This window comes from Hyla sarda, chromosome 3 (assembly GCF_029499605.1).
Source record: "Hyla sarda isolate aHylSar1 chromosome 3, aHylSar1.hap1, whole genome shotgun sequence".
Classification (NCBI taxonomy): Eukaryota; Metazoa; Chordata; class Amphibia; order Anura; family Hylidae; genus Hyla; species Hyla sarda.
Genome location: NC_079191.1, coordinates 417,931,021 through 417,943,025, shown reverse-complemented (window position 1 = coordinate 417,943,025; position 12,005 = coordinate 417,931,021). Strand labels below are relative to the sequence as shown.

The following is a 12,005-nucleotide window of genomic DNA, read 5'->3' as shown; positions in this document are numbered from 1 at the left end:
ACAGCTCCGTTTCGTGGCTAAGTCCGCGTGGTCACGCCTCCAGGAGTAGTAGTAGAGAGGAAAGTGCTCATGGGTGAGAAAAGTATTAGCAGTAGAGAGGGAAGTACTCGTGTGTTAGGGAAAGGTTTTAGCAGTAGAGAGGGACGTGTTCATGGGTGTATAGGAAGATGTATGAGCAGTAAAGGTAAGTGCTGATAGGTGTATAGGGAGAGGTATTAGAAGTAGAGTAGAAAGTGCTCATAGGTGTATAGGGAGAGGTATTAGCAGTAGATAGAGGGAAGTGCTCATGCCGCTGTACAGAGAAATGTCGAGATCTTACTTGGAGTATTGTGTGCTGGAGACTAAAGGATATAGATACATTGGAGAGAGTTCAAAGAAGAGGTACTAGAGCGGGAAGGTTTCTGCAGTAAAATCAGGAAGTATTACTTTACTGAGAGAGTAGTGGATGCATGGAATAGCCTTCCTGCAGAAAAGGTATCTGCAAATATAGTGAAGGATAAGCATGCAAGGGATAGCCCTAAGGCTATCCTTCATATAAGATAGGGACAGGCATGAGGCTATCCTTCATATAAGATAGGGATAGGTATAAGGCTATCCTTCATATAAGATAGGGATATGCGTAAGGCTATCCTTCCTATAAAATAGGAATAGGCATAAGGCTATTCTTCATATAAGATAAGGATAGGCATAAGGCTATCCTTCATATTAAGATAGGGATAAGCATAAGGCTATCCTTCATACAAGATAGGGATATACATAAGGCTATCCTTCATATAAGATAGGAATAGGCATACGGCTATCCTTCATATAAGATAGGGATAGGTATAAGGCTATCCTTCATATAAGATAGGGATAGGTATAAGGCTATCCTTCATTTAAGATAGGGATAGGCATAAGGCTATCCTTCATATAAGATAGGGATAGGTATAAGGCTTTCCTTCATATAAGATAGGGATATGCATAAGGCTATCCTTCATATAAGATAGGGATAGGCATAAGGCTATCCTTTATATAAGATAGGGATAGATATAAGGCTATTCTTCATATAAGATAGGGATAGGTATAAGGCTATCCTCCATATAAGATAGGGATAGGTATAAGGCTATCCTTCATATAAGATAGGTATAAGGCTATCCTTCATATAAGATAGGGATATGCGTAAGGCTATCCTTCATATAAGATAGTGATAGGCATAAGGCTATCCTTCATATAAGATAGGGATACTTATAAGGCTATTCTTCATATAAGATAGGGATAGGTATAAGGCTATTCTTCATATAAGATAGGGATAGGTATAAGGATATCCTTCATATAAGATAGGAATATGTATAAGGCTATCCTTCATATAAGATAGGGATATGTATAAGGCTATCCTTCATATAAGATAGGGATAGGTATAAGGCTATTCTTCATATAAGATAGTGATAGGTATAAGGTTATGCTTCATATAAGATAGGGATATGTATAAGGCTATTCTTCATATAAGATAGTGATAGGTATAAGGCTATCCTTCATATAAGATAGGGATATGTATAAGGCTACCCTTCATATAAGATAGGGATAGGTATAAGGCTATTCTTCATATAAGATATTGATAGGTATAAGGTTATCCTTCATATAAGATAGGGATATGTATAAGGCTATCCTTCATATAAGATAGGGATATGTATAAGGCTATCCTTCATATAAGATAGGAATAGGTATAAGGCTATTCTTCATATAAGATAGTGATAGGTATAAGGTTATGCTTCATATAAGATAGGGATATGTATAAGGCTATCCTTCATATAAGATAGGGATATGTATAAGGCTATCCTTCATATAAGATAGGGATAGGTATAAGGCTATTCTTCATATAAGATAGTGATAGGTATAAGGTTATGCTTCATATAAGATAGGGATATGTATAAGGCTATTCTTCATATAAGATAGTGATAGGTATAAGGCTATCCTTCATATAAGATAGGGATATGTATAAGGCTACCCTTCATATAAGATAGGGATAGGTATAAGGCTATTCTTCATATAAGATATTGATAGGTATAAGGTTATCCTTCATATAAGATAGGGATATGTATAAGGCTATCCTTCATATAAGATAGGGATATGTATAAGGCTATCCTTCATATAAGATAGGGATATGTATAAGGCTATTCTTCATATAAGATAGTGATAGGTATAAGGCTATCCTTCATATAAGATAGGGATATGTATAAGGCTATTCTTCATATAAAATAAGGATAGGGACTATTCATAGTATTCAGATTATTGGGCAGACTAGATGGGCCGAATGGTTCTTATCTGCCGACACATTCTATGTTTCTATGTGGCCAGGTGGTCCCACCAAAACCAGGGGGGTTGGCCAAGATTTGACTAACGTGAATGGGGATGGTAATATGTTCTTCCCATAGGCATGCCTCTGTACCTTCTCCAAAAAATGTCATTCACTTCACTGGCAGAGGCGGCCAGGTAGATAACAGGATAACAACTACATCATTATGATAAGATAGATGTAAGTGATAAATAATACATCTCCACCTTTGAGGCCCTCAGGGAGCGCTACTGATTCCTCACCTATCACTATAGCAGAATAGAAAGGAAGCTGTAACACATCCTGACCCTATCGCTCCGTTATATCCTTCTATTACAGACTCATGAATTACATTTATAATATCTTCTCTGCTTCTCATTTCCAGACAATGTAATGTACTACAATGTAAGGCCCCAGCACTGTTACAGCTTGTAGAGGCTATCCTTCGCTCAACGCTATTGTCAAAGATGAGACATTTAGAGACCAGAAGAGAAAAAGATATCATTTAGCCAGAGTAAGGCAGAGTTTTCCAACCAACGTGCCTCCAGCTGTTGTAAAACTACAACTCCCAGCATGACCGGACAGCCTTCGGCTGTCCGGGCATGCTGGGAGTTGTAGTTTTGCAACAGCTGGAGGCACGCTGTTTGGAGAATACTGAAGTAAGGGCACAGAATATGCGTATTTCGCGAACATAGGACAAATAATCGTCAATATATTCGCGAAATGTTACGATTCGAATATGGCCCCTGCCGCTCATCACTAATGCTGAAAGGTGAATTACAACTGTGAGCTGTTTACAGTATCCATAGCTGTAAATGGGGGTATACGGCAGCCTGATAGACCTTCAGTTTCATACATTGGTTTTTGGAGTTTTCAGCAGGGCTGGTGCAAGGATTTTTGCCACCGTAGGTGAAAGCTAATTTTGCTGCCCCCTTGACCCCATCCATTGTCTCCGCCTTAACACTCACACCTTACTACTGGGGTGACACACTGTAACAAACACCCTCCTTATGTAATCACCTTACTACTGGGGTGACACACTGTAACACACCTCCTCATCGTGTATTTACCTTACTACTGGGGTGACACACTGTAACAAACCTCCTCCTCATGTAATCTCCTTACTACTGGGCTGACACACTGTAACAAACCTCCTCCTCATGTAATCTCCTTACTACTGGGGTGACACACTGTAACAAACCTCCTCCTCATGTTATCACCGTACTACTGGGGTGACACACTGTAACACCTCCTCCTCATGTATTTACCTTACTACTGGGGGTGACACACTGTAACAAACCTCCTCCTCATGTAATCTCCTTACTACTGGGGGTGACACACTGTAACAAACCCCCTCCTCATGTAATTACCTTACTACTGGAGTGACACACTGTAACAAACCTCCTCCTCATGTAATCTCCTTACTACTGGGGTGACACACTGTAACAAACCCCCTCCTCATGTAATCACCTTACTGCTGGGGTAACACACTGTAACAAACCTCCTCCTCATGTAATCACCTTACTACTGGGGTGACACACTGTAACAAACCCCCTCCTCATGTAATCTCCTTACTACTGGGGTGACACACTGTAACAAACCTTCTCCTCATGTAATCACCTTACTACTGGGGTGACACACTGTAACAAACCTCCTCCTCATGTAATCACCTTACTACTGGGGTGACACACTGTAACAACCCCCTCCTCATGTAATCACCTTACTACTGGGGTGACACACTGTAACAAACCTCCTCCTCATGTAATCACCTAACTTTGAAACTATCTGTTTGTAAGGAAAATGGTCATACCAAATAAATGATACATAAATTGGCATATACAATGGCCCAGATTTATCAAACTGTGTGAGAGAAAAAAGTGGAGAGATTTTTCCCATAGCGACCAATCACAGCTCAGGTAACGAGCTGAGGTAAAGTGAAAGTTGTGCTGTGATTGGTCGCTGTTGTGGACAATCTCTCCACTTTTTCTCTCACACAGTTTGATAAATCTGGGCCAATATGTCTACTTCATGTTTGCATCATAAAGTTGACGAGTTTTTACTGTTTGAAGACATTAGAGGGCTTCAAAATTCAACAGCAATTTTCCAGGAAAATTTCAAAATCTGAATTTTTCTGGAACCAGTACAGTTTTGAAGTGAATTTGAAGGTCTTTATGTTAGAAATGCCCCATAATGGACCCCATTGTGAAAAATGCACCCCTCAAAGTATTTAAAATGACATTCAGAAAGTTTGTTAACTTTAGGTGTTTCACTTTAGGTGTTTACAAAGCCTCCATGCTGCCAGAACAGTAAACGCACATGGCCTTAATTCCAGCCAAATTCTCTCTCAAAAACATCTGGAGGGCCAGATGTTGTAGAACTACAACTCCCAGCATGCCTGGACTGTCTGGGCATGCTGAGAGTTGTAGTTTTGCAACATCTGGAAGGCCACAGTTTGGAGACCACTGCACAGTGGTCTCCAAACTGTGGCCATCCAGAGGTTGCCAAACTACAACTGCCAGCATGCCCAGACAGCCTTTGGCTATCTGGACATGCTGGCAGTTGTAGTTTTACATCTTCTTGAGGGCCACAGCTGGATCACTCACTGGCTGCAGCCCGCTAACTCCACAGCCTGCAGCAGCCCGACTCCGTCCCCAGATAAGTTGCCCCCCGCTGTCCACCGATGCCCCCTGCTGCCCTCTCCTCCTCCACCCACTTTGCCCGGACTTCCACACGCGGGCAGAATGGGGGATTGTCAGTTTAACCCTCATCCATCCACCCCTGATCTGCCATTGGCCGGTCAGTCATGGCCAATCCCAGGGGATAGGAGGAGGTGGCACCCCTGATACCTCACTCCTATCCTTCAGGGTGATCGCAGCAGTCTTAGACAGTCATCTTAGTCACCAGAGACCCGATCAGCCCGGAAAAATCACCATTATGGGGGGTCTTGGGACCCCCCCTAGGCATAGCCATGGGATGCCTGCTGAATGCGAGCGGCGGTGATCGTAAATACGGAGGGCCTACCTGTACGCCCTCCGTCCCCAACAGGTTAAACAAGCCCCATAGACAGACACAAGGAACATGACTCTATCTTTGTATGGGACAGGTTTGTAAACACCACGTTTTTGCAATACGGTTCCCGTATACGTTTTAAATGTAAAACCGTATGGAACCATATTGAAAACCGTTTACATTGACTCTCCATTGAAAGCCGCATGCTAAACGATGCATCCGGTTGTGTCCATTTTGCATCCTGTACGGTTTTGTCAGTTTTTTGACATACCCAAAACCGTAGGCTACACCGTTCTTTTGGGTTCTGATTGGTTGCTATGGGCAACTGGTCAACTTTTCCTCAGCACAAATCTTGATGAATCTCCCTTTAGGGTAGGGTCACACTTAACTGATCCACGCATGCGCAGTGTACTCAGACATCGCGGCTGCTCCGTGATGTTAGAGTGCACTCGCCGACACGCAGGCCCCCTGTGGGCCAGGGGCAGGGAAACGAGGGGTGGCAACAGCTGGAGGCACAAAATGGGTCGGGGCACCGGTGGATCTGCAGCGGATCCGTTACGTGTGACCCTACCCTTAGGTCATTTTCTGATGTCACATGCTCAAACCTCGGCAATTTCTCACTAAACATGAGGGGGTAAATACTTCAAGCAGGAACATGGGGGGAGATTCATCAAAACTTGTGCTGAGAAAAAGTCAACCAGTTGCCCATAGCAACCAATGAGATTGCTTCTTTCATTTCTGAAAAGGCCTCTGAAAAATGAAAGAAGTGATCTGATTGGTTGCTATGGGCAACTGGTTGCCTTTTCCTCAGCACAGGTCTTGATAAATCTCCCCCATGAACACAAAATACATAGAACTTTGTCCCAAGCCCCAACCCAACATGCAAAAAAGATACCTATGGCAGCAATCCAAGAATTCTCATAAAACAGAAAAGTAAACAATGAAATGACTGCAGACGCCTCCTCATGTATATGGGCACAGGCCGGGCAGACGATCTCTAAACGCACAATTGTATAATAAGTGGTAATGCTGGATATGCAGGATGCCAGGCAGGGGATCAGACAGAGACAGGTAGAAAATGGTCATGACATGTGCCCCCGCAGAAAATGGTCACAACATGTGCCCTACAGAAAATGGTCCTAACTATTTAATTTCACATAATGCATCAGTTTAAACCTATTTGCCTTTGTGGTAGAACCCTTTTACGTTATAGTTGCACGTAAAAGCATTTTAAAGGAATTTCTGCATTTAAAGTATTTCTACCATTTACAAAAGCTCTACAGTTCTGTACTTTTCCACAGCATGCCTTACTTTTCAATAGTTCAAGATATTCAGGTCAAGGTGGAAATGTAAGGAAAGGAGTTTGAAATTTTATTATTAATCATGATTTCATCTATCTATTTCCTATCTATTTATCTCATATGTATCTATCTATCTATCTATCTCATATCTATATCTGTCTATCTTATATCTCTATCTATCTCTTATCTATCTATAATCTATCTAGGGGAATATGCAAAGCAGCTCATTACATCACCTTCTCAGGCGATGTTCCCTGGTATCAGCTTAGCTCCAGTTACGGAATATAAAAATCTGATCGGGATTAATGCCAAGCAAGACTTACTCCCCAAAAGGGAAGTTTCTACCCATCTGCAGACAGCTGTTTTGGGGTTCTTGTCCCTCATCAGTACAGAGCAGGGTGATCTGGCTTGGCTGAGATGAGGGGCCTTAGACCAACTAAAGGGGATGAGTATTTAACTCAGGGCGAGTTCACCACTCCTGGTGTGACGGAGCTTTCAAGGGCCTTTTAGCACTCCACAGGCATTCTGGGTATAATCTATCTCATATCTATCTGTCTATCTTATATCTCTATCTATCTCATATCTATCTATCTATCTCATATCTATCTATCTCATATCTATGTATCTATCTCATATCTATCTCATATCTATCTATCTTATATCTATCTATCTCTCATATCTATCTCATATCTATCTATCTATCTCATATCTATCTATCTATCTATCTATCTCATATCTATCTATCTTATATCTATCTATCTCTCATATCTATCTATCTCTTTCTATTATCTATCTCATATCTGTCATGCTGGCTGTCACGAAACTGGATGTGGATCCTCTACCTGTGTGGCTGATGACTCGGACCGCATCGGAGAACGAAGTCTAACGTGCCGCTAGTCTTCACCAGAGCCCGCCGCAAAGCAGGATGGATTTGCTGCGGCAGGCGACACCCAGGTCGCTACCCCCCGACACGGCTCAACAACACAGGTAACTGGGCAAAGCGGGGAACAGGAGGATGAGGCAGAGGCGTAATCAACGTAGCAGAAGGTCTGGAAACACGGGTAGGCAAAACAGGCAATGGGAACGCTTTCTCTTAGGCAATGAGCACTGAAGATCCGTCAGGGGGGCGTGGGAGGTGCAAAAAACTTATAACATGGTGACAGGTGGATACACTAATTATGGGCACACTGGCCTTTTAAATTTCAAAGCTCCAGCGCACGCGCGCCCTAAGGGACGGTGACGCGTGCGCCAGGGCTGAGAGGAAGCAGCAGCAGGAGTGGAGCAAGGTAAGGGACGGGACGGCATTTGCATGCGGGCGAGTGACAGAGGCCGGAGTGCAGTGTGTTACAATATCAATCTATCTATTTATTTATCTATCTCATATCTATCTATCTATCTATCTATCTCATATCTATCTATATAATATCATACTATCTCATATCTATCTCATATCTATCTATATCATGCTTGAGAAAGGCTGCAGCTGAAACGTTGGCATGTGTTTCTTGATGGAATAAACGCTACTCATTTTATTCACCACCTTGGAGTGGTGATCTTCTTCTATTCTATCTATCTATCTATCTATCTATCTAAAAGAAATCTTTGTGAAAACAGCAAAACTGTCTTGTTTGAAAGTAGTTCAGGTGCACGCCATGTCTTGGACTCTTGGTCAAAGAATCCCAGTTAGATACAAAGATAAAAAATGGCAGCACACAAAAATGTAAAGTGCAAAAAAAATGTGGTGTTTATTCCATCATCTCACAACGCACAATGCGACATTTCCGCAGCCTCTCGTTGCCTTTTTCAAGCATGCTTGAAAAAGGCAGCGAGAGGCTGCGGAAACGTCGCAAGATGATGGAATAAACACCACATTTTTTTTGCACTTTACATTTTTGTGTGCTGCCATTTTTTTTATCTTTGTATCTATCTATCTAATATCTATGTCATATCTATCTATCTCATCTATCTATCTATCTATCTATCTATCCATCCATCCAGTAAAGATGATGGACTGGCCTAGCATTTCTCCAAACTCTATTGAGCATCTGTGGGGCATCCTCAAATGATGGAAGATAGGGGAGCACATAAGGTCTCTACCCTCCACCAGCTGTGAGATACTGTATATAATGTGAGGGGTGGAGTCACTTATGGGATATACTGTATATATAATGTGAGGGGTGGAGTCACTTATGGGATATACTGTATATATAATGTGAGGAGTGGAATCACTTATGGGAGATACTGTATATATAATGTGAGAGGTGGAGTCACTTATGGGATACACTGTATATATAATGTGAGGGGTGGAGTCACTTATGGGAGATACTGTATATGATGTGAGGGGTGGAGTCACTTATTGGAAATATTGTATATAATGTGAGGGGTGGAATCACTTATGGGAGATACTGTATATAATGTGAGGGGTGGACTCACTTATGGGAGATACTGTATATATAATGTGAGGGGTGGAGTCACTTATGGGATATACTGTATATATAATGTGAGGGGTGGACTCACTTATGGGATATACTATATATATAATGTGAGGGGTGGACTCACTTATGGGAGATACTGTATATATAATGTGAGGGGTGGACTCACTTATGGGATATACTGTATATATAATGTGAGGAGTGGACTCAGTTATGGGAGATACTGTATGTATAATGTGAGAGGTGGAGTCACTTATGGGATACACTGTATATATAATGTGAGGGGTGGACTCACTTATGGGAGATACTGTATATAATGTGAGGGGTGCAGTCACTTATTGGAAATATTGTATATAATGTGAGGGGTGGACTCACTTATGGGAGATACTGTATATATAATGTGAGGGGTGGACTCACTTATGGGAGATACTGTATATATAATGTGAGGGGTGTACTCACTTATGGGATATACTGTATATAATGTGAGGGGTGGAATCACTTATGGGATACACTGTATATATAATGTGAGGGGTGGAGTCACATGTGGGATATACTGTATATATAATGTGAGGGGTGGACTCACTTATGGGATATACTGTATATATAATGTGAGGGGTGGACTCACTTATGGGAGATACTGTATATAATGTGAGGGGTGGACTCACTTATGGGAGATACTGTATATAATGTGAGGGGTGGACTCACTTATGGGAGATACTGTATATAATGTGAGGGGTGGACTCAATTATGGGAAATACTGTATATATAATGTGAGGGGTAGACTCACTTATGGGATATACTGTATATATAATGTGAGGGGTGGACTCACTTATGGGATATACTGTATATATAATGTGAGGGGTGGACTCACTTATGGGATATACTGTATATATAATGTGAGGGGTGGACTCACTTATGGGAGATACTGTATATAATGTGAGGGGTGGACTCACTTATGGGAGATACTGTATATATAATGTGAGGGGTGGACTCACTTATGGGAGATACTGTATATATAATGTGAGGGGTGGACTCACTTATGGGAGATACTGTATATATAATGTGAGGGGTGGACTCACTTATGGGAGATACTGTATATATATAATGTGAGGGGTGGACTCATTTATGGGAGATACTGTATATATATAATGTGAGGGGTGGACTCACTTATGGGATATACTGTATATATAATGTGAGGGGGGACTCACTTATGGGAGATACTGTATATATAATGTGAGGGGTGGACTCACTTATGGGAGATACTGTATATATAATGTGAGGGGTGGACTCACTTATGGGAGATACTGTATATATATAATGTGAGGGGTGGACTCACTTATGGGAGATACTGTATATATATAATGTGAGGGGTGGACTCACTTATGGGAGATACTGTATATAATGTGAGTGGTGGACTCACTTATGGGATATACTGTATATAATGTGAGGGGTGGACTCACTTACGGGAGATACTGTATATATAATGTGAGGGGTGGACTCACTTATGGGATATACTGTATATATAATGTGAGGGGTGGACTCACTTATAGGAGATACTGTACATAATGTGAGGGGTGGACTCACTTATGGGAGATACTGTATATATAATGTGAGGGGTGGAGTCACTTATGGGATATACTGTATATATAATGTGAGGGGTGGACTCACTTATGGGATATACTGTATATATAATGTGAGGGGTGGACTCACCTATGGGATATACTGTATATATAATGTGAGGGGTGGACTCACTTATGGGATATACTGTATATATAATGTGAGGGGTGGACTCACTTATGGGATATACTGTATATATAATGTGAGGGGTGGACTCACCTATAGGAGATACTGTATATAATGTGAGGGGTGGACTCACTTATGGGAGATACTGTATATATAATGTGAGGGGTGGACTTACCTATGGGAGATACTGTATATAATGTGAGGGGTGGACTCACTTATGGGAGATACTGTATATATAATGTGAGGGGTGGACTCACTTATGGGAGATACTGTATATAATGTGAGGGGTGGACTCACTTATGGGATATACTATATATAATGTGAGGGGTGGACTCACTTATGGGAGATACTGTATATATAATGTGAGGGGTGGACTCACTTATGGGATATACTGTATATATAATGTGAGGGGTGGAGTCACTTATGGGATATACTATGTATATAATGTGAGGGGTGGACTCACTTATGGGATATACTGTATATATAATGTGAGGGGTGGACTCACTTATGGGAGATACTGTATATATAATGTGAGGGGTGGACTCACTTATGGGAGATACTGTATATAATGTGAGGGGTGGACTCACTTATGGGATATACTGTATATATAATGTGAGGGGTGGACTCACTTATGGGATATACTGTATATATAATGTGAGGGGTGGACTCACTTATGGGATATACTGTATATATAATGTGAGGGGTGGACTCACTTATGGGATATACTGTATATATAATGTGAGGGGTGGACTCACCTATGGGAGATACTGTATATAATGTGAGGGGTGGACTCACTTATGGGAGATACTGTATATATAATGTGAGGGGTGGACTCACTTATGGGAGATACTGTATATAATGTGAGGGGTGGACTCACTTATGGGAGATACTGTATATAATGTGAGGGGTGGACTCACTTATGGGAGATACTGTATATATACTGTGAGGGGTGGACTCACTTATGGTATATACTGTATATAATATGAGGGGCGGACTCACTTATGGGATATACTGTATATATAATGTGAGGGGTGGACTCACTTATGGGAGATACTGTATACATAATGTGAGGGGTGGAATCACTTATGGGATATACTGTATATATAATGTGAGGGGTGGAGTCACTTATGGGATATACTGTATATAATGTGAGGGGTGGACTCACTTATGGGAGATACTGTATATATAATGTGAGGGGTGGACTCACTT

At 41.5% G+C, this 12,005-nt stretch overlaps 1 protein-coding gene across 7 annotated transcripts in view; it reads right to left on the bottom strand.

Moving 5' to 3' along the window:
- Nucleotides 1-12,005, bottom strand: part of KCNK2 (potassium two pore domain channel subfamily K member 2) — a 209,851-nt gene that overhangs the window by 67,310 nt on the left and 130,536 nt on the right. The window lies entirely within an intron of this gene.